We start from the raw sequence: 6,320 nt of genomic DNA, 5'->3' as shown, positions 1-6,320 counted from the left end.
CTCTTTTTCAACTACCTGTCAACCACTTTTCAAATGCTTTTCACAAGCACCATTGGCTTTTCTTTTTCTCAATGATTTGCTTTCTGAATATTTTTTCCCTTGTTTTCTCATCTCATGTTTATTTGCTTTATGAATTTTTTTGCTTCTCTGTTTACCTAATGAGTGATAACCTAAGTTGTCAAATTTATGATTGCATTTTAGAGGGTGTTTGGAAGATGTGAATACCTCTTGAAGTTCTTTGGAATTTGGGAGTATTGCTAATAAATCTTGAAAATGAAATACCTTCTAAGAAAACCATCCTCTCTAAACAAACAAAGATTTTGAAAACGAGTATAATAAATACTAGTTGAAAATTAAATACCTTTTAAGACAATCGCATTTGAATGCACATTTTATTTGGAAAGTATTATTTATTTTATATGAACATTATCTTATTTTATATGAACATTACAAAAACAATTCGGGTCCTAAAAAATTATTTATTTTAATTATTTAAGAAATAATAATGACATTATCTTTAAAATCTTTAACTTTGCAATTTTATTTGGATTAAAACTCTATCAATTTTTTTTTAGATTAAAATTCAGCAATTTGCACTTTATCTTTTCCCTTTTTTTTGTGGGGAGGGTCTCCCAGGCACCCGTTAAATTTTAAATCATTGTGAAAAAAAAAAAAAATGCATCCTAAGATCAAAACCATGATCAGAAAATAACTTGTGGAAAGTATATATGAACAAAAAATCATTATTAAATTGATATGCATAAAATAAATAAAAAAATAAGAGGGAAAAAATAAAACATAAAAAACTTGCGTTTGCCGGGAGTCGAACCCGGGTCTATTGCTTGGAAGGCAATTATCCTAACCGTTGGACTACAAACGCCTTGTTGTGAGACACGCTAAATGATAAAAATACAGATAGTAAAATGATGGATATTTCAGAATGCTCATGGGAGTAACCAACCCCAAACAAATATAATTCAATTGATTGTGTTAGGGAATATGGGCACTTTAATCAATAATAATGAAAAAGTTCACGTGATTTTGCCTTTAGTTACAAATTGGAATCAGAAAGTTCAATTTTAATTCTTATTATTTGGTGGTTGAGTATCTATTCATATTTTCATACTTTATAAAACTTTGATCATGTTTTATTTACGAAACATTTATTCTTTGAAATACAATGATTTCAATAGAAAATTTTGATAGTTTACACAATACAATGAGTTGCACGATATTAAATCACCTTGTTGCATAATTTTTTTTTTAAAATAGAAAATTGGGTGACAATAACATCACGCTACAACAATGATTTTTTTATTATTATTTAAAAACTATGAATAAAAGGTGCCACATGTCACCACTTTGGGTGGACATGTGGCCCACTGAACTAAATCGGTTGACGCGGTTCAAGCCGGTTAAATCAGTCTGTTTTCTTGAACCATTTCTTTTTCATTTTATTTATTTAAATATATATATATTAATTTTAATTAGACAAAAATAATAAAAAATCATAAAAAAAATAGAAAAAAAATCAGAAAAAATTATGAAAAATATTTCAAATATTTTTGTTGACTTTTTGAGTCCAATCCCTATTTTGATGTTGACAAAACACAAGTTACTTATGTGTATATTTAGTGATTGAACATGTTTTAATTCAACACACACATAAAGAGACTGGCAATGAATGCCTTGAAGGACGTAAAGACTAGACACTCAGGCACACTCCATGATGTTAGAAGAGCGAAAAAGAAAACATATTTGATTTAATTTGTATATGCATTTAGGTTTTTATATTTTTATCTGTAATAAATGCATACATCCTGCATGATATGACTTAATGCTCAGATAAGCCATAGATAGACCTTACGACAACTTAGGCCATAAAATGACAATAGGAACCATGACCCTTACACTTAAATGCTATATGTTTTTTTCACTAGGATTGAAATTGCACAAGAGACCAAACAGGACATAAAAGCCATTTTTGTGATGTTTCGGACGACCGAACCTTAGCAATATAAAATGTCTCTGTAATGCACCAGAAAATGATATGCTTGGAAATGGTAAAAAAAATAAATAATAAAAATAAATAAATAATAAATAAATTAAAATTAAATAATTAAATAATTATTATAATTAATTAAATAATATAATATAATATAATAATATATTAATATAATATAATATAATAATATAATATAATATAATATATGAAAACAAAGGTGTAATCCTAAGAGGGGGGGTGAATTAGGTTTTAAAAATTTCCTTTTATTTCCTTAAATGAATTCTTAACCTCTTTTAATTTTTTTAAAACTTCTATCCACAACCACACAATTTAAGTAAATAATCAAACAAAACTCAATCAAACAAAATATATTCAATCAATCAAAATGCAGCACTTTTGATAGATTTAGCTTTGTTGTATGTAGCCCTGTGTATATGATTTATATTCAAGCCCTGTAGTGAATGTGAATTTGAACCAAGTCCTGTATATATGAAATCGTTTCTTCAATGCAAACCACAACTCAATTCCCAAACAACTCAGAATTTAAATAAATTCTTTAGTTAATTTGTCTTTGGGTGTTAACCAACCAATGTACTTCCTTTTGAGGTTTCTGCAAAGTATTGATCAACTAATGTACTTCCTTTCGGTTTTCGTAATCCCAAATCAAAATTAAACTTTAAGTTTATTTAACTTTCAAATTACGTAGTTTGTATAATTAAAAAAATTAAATCATCCACATAGTTTATATATGCTGAATGTAAAGAGAGTAAGGGAAAGAGAGAGTCATATTGAGTTTTTACGAGGTTCGGCTTATCCCCAGCCTACGTCCTCGCCTTTAGCAAACCACCAAAGGGTTCACTAAACCAGTTCCTTTGCCGGGCGGAACAATACTGTTACACATTCTTTCAATTGGTTAGAGCCTGCCTTTCCAAGTGATATCCCCTCACTCCGTCGCTCCTTCAATAGGTTAGAGCTACACCTCTCTAAGTAATACCCCATGCTTAGCCAACGATCCAAACAACAAGAAAATCAAAAAGAATTTCTGTGTACAAGAAACACTCTCTAAAAGGAGCAGGTTAGTGCAAGTTCAGCACTATATACATCAATGTAAAAATATCAATATGAAATAGAATGAAACTCAAGTGTAGAATTCACCAAATTCTTTCTTAGATGAAGATTGGTAGTAGAAATAGATTAAGAAGATCAGCTCTTTCAGAAATTCAATAATATCAGCTTGCAAGAGATGTGAGCAAGAGAGAATAGCCGGTTTTCAAAATAGCTTATAGCAGATTTTTCAATTCCTTAGCTCTTGGTTATGATTTGATTTGCAAAATCATGTATTTATAAGCTTTCAAAAGTGTTTTCGTATTGCCCAAGTTTACTTGGAGTATTTCCCAAATTTTTAGAAATTTTGGGGCACAAGCAACTGATATTTAAATTTTAAAACATTTAAAATTTTCAACTGTTAACAGTATTCAGAAGTCTGAGGTATCGATTTCAGACGACTGAAGTTCCTTAATGCTTTGAAAATATTGAACTGGACACAAGGTCAGATGTCTAATCTTGAGGTTCAAACTTCTGAAGACCTGGGTTCAGACAACTGAAGTCAGGGTTCAGTCTTCTGATGTGCTTCTGCCTGTTTTTGTGTTTCACCAATAAATCGGTCTTTTGAAGTAATTCTTCAGACAACTGAGCTTAAACTTCAGTCTTCTGGGCAGTGACTTCGGTCTTCTGAACAGTTCATTTTCTGGTTTTTTATTTTTAGTTCCAAAATATGTTTTGCTCTCTTTCTTTACTTTTTTTTATAAAACATTTTTCAGAGTTTTAAAATAGGTCTCTAAGTTCATGTATTACCCCTAAAAGTGTTTCAAAATATTTCAAATGATATTTAAATATTAAAGTACTTACACAAAGACTTTTAAGATTTTTCACATTCTAGGTACTTGAGTTTTCATGGTTTGTCTTTCTTTGAGCTTTCTTACTTTGCTTTTCTTTGGCTCTTTTGACTTTTAACTTTTCTTTGGCTTTCAACAAATCATCCATGTCCTTATTTTCTTTAAGCTTTAAAATATCATCTTTAAAACCATGCTTTTGATTCTTTAAGCTTCATTTGATCCTTATGAGCACTTTGACCTTATTTTCACATATGTGAGCCCTGAAATAACATCACTTAACCAAATATGTTAAATTCCACTTGTTCGTTAGCATCAAAACAAGATTTTAAACCTTATAAGGCCAATAATATATACATATATATATATATATATATGTATATATAACCAATCCTTCCTAATTCAGGAAGGATTCAAATTGAATCCTAAGAGGAGACCCCCTTGGTGAAATTCTTGCACCCACTCGCTTCTCTCTCTCTCTCTCTCTCTCTCTCTCTCTCTCTCTCTCTCTCACACACACACACACACACACACACACACACACACACACACACACACACACATCTCTCTCACTCTTCGTTCCCTCTCCCTCTCTCTTTGATTTTATTGGCCTAACGAGCACTGATTGAAAATCGAAATATACCACTAGGCTCCATTCTCTGCCACCGACATTTCTACCGGAGTGGATTTGTTGTAGGAGTGACGTAGACATATCTTTTAGGATAAGGTATACTCCTTCTCTTTTATCAATTTCTCCTTAAATCTTTGGCTAAATCGACGATCAGGCCCCACCATAGGGTCCTAGTCTCGATCGTCGTCATTTTGATAAGAACAAATTTTCAATTTGGGGGTCCTAAGCACTACTCCAAAGCAAGAGTGAGATTCAGGGAATTAAGAAAATTAGTTATTTTTGAGAGTTTAATTATTTATTTGGATTTTATGGACCTAGGAAATTTTAAAATAATATTTTATTTGAGGTTAAATTGATTGAACTAGGGTTATTGAATTCAAGGTTCGGGTGAGTATCGCGGGTATAATTTCGGAATCCATGCAGATGCTGAGATTAAAAGAATCATCTTGGAGGAGGCACATCGTTCCATGTATATAGTAATCACCTACGAGAATATTTTTGGTGGAGTAATATGAAAGGAGAGATTGCTAGATATGTGGAGCAATGCTTGACATGTCAGTAGGTAAAAGCTGAGCATCAGAGACTAGCGGGACAGTTACAACCACTTCATATTCCCGAATGGAAGTGTGAGCATATCTGTAGAGACTTGGGGAAATAAAATAATAAAAGAAAATAGGGAAAAGTGATTTTTGGCTGGAAAAGGAGAAAATTGGTGACAATTTTCTGGAAGGAATAGAAAATCGGCAACGGTTTTGGTTTTACCGCGGAACGGTAAAGGGTTAATGGTAAAAATCGGGCCTGTTAAATAGAAAGACGGCGATGGTTTTCTAAGGGTCAGATAAAACCGGTGAAGGTTTTCTCTGTAGTGGACGCTATAAGGGAAACTGAGAAAGCATCATTTTATTTAACAAAAAAAAATTTCTCTCTCTCTTTCTCTTTCATGCAAACCCACGAAGCTCCCTCCTCTCTTCGATTCCAGCTTTGTTAAAGCCTAGATTAACAATCATGAACCACCATAGGGTTCTTGGGAAGATTCTCTACGACGTATGCAGAACAGATTTTCAGTTTGGGGTTCCGGGACACCATCCCAAAACCAGGGTAAGTGATGTATTTTAGAGTTTTAAAGTTAATTTAGAGTATACAAAACCTAGGAAATGTTAAATGGAAGTTATTCTAGGAGTTGAGTTGAATAATTTGGGGAAAATGTGAATTGCAAGTTTTTGGATTGTGAACGCCGAGGGGCATAGAAATTGGGTGTTTTAGCGAAATCTCAGTAAGCCAAGTAAGGAGAATAAACTATAACAGTCAATTTTGAGAAATACCTATTGAGTTAGCATGTGAAAATGGTAATATGTTATTTTACCTGAAATTTATTATGAAATGAAATATTAGATGAAATTTGTGTGGCATATGATTTACACTGAAATGTTTTGGAAATTGGATTAACTGATCCATATTGAGAATATGAAATTATGAAAATGTGAATTGAGTTATGAGATTTGAAATGGGGAAAAATGATGAAAGTGAAATGTACTGAAAAATGTATATCTTTTGAGAAATGATGATTATGAGATATGAAAATGTTTTATTGAGAAATGTGAATTACGTGAAATGAGATGTGTATATGTATTTATGAGATGAAATGAGTATTGAACTGATGAAATACCATTGAAATGATGAAATGATGTATGAATACTGAAAATGTGAACATTGCAAGGATAATGTTGTAATGAGAATAGATTGATATGAGAATATGAAATTAAGAATATGAGTATTGTAATGTGAATACTAC

General features: G+C 31.5%; 1 non-coding gene across 1 annotated transcript; it reads right to left on the bottom strand.

The window, feature by feature from the left end:
• Nucleotides 1-808: 808 nt before the first annotated feature.
• TRNAG-UCC (transfer RNA glycine (anticodon UCC)) lies at nt 809-880 on the bottom strand. The gene has a single exon. It is a non-coding gene; the product is annotated as a tRNA-Gly (tRNA).
• Nucleotides 881-6,320: the final 5,440 nt, after the last annotated feature.

This window comes from Malania oleifera, chromosome 9, assembly GCF_029873635.1.
Source record: "Malania oleifera isolate guangnan ecotype guangnan chromosome 9, ASM2987363v1, whole genome shotgun sequence".
Classification (NCBI taxonomy): Eukaryota; Viridiplantae; Streptophyta; class Magnoliopsida; order Santalales; family Ximeniaceae; genus Malania; species Malania oleifera.
This window is presented reverse-complemented; position numbering and strand designations above follow the sequence as displayed.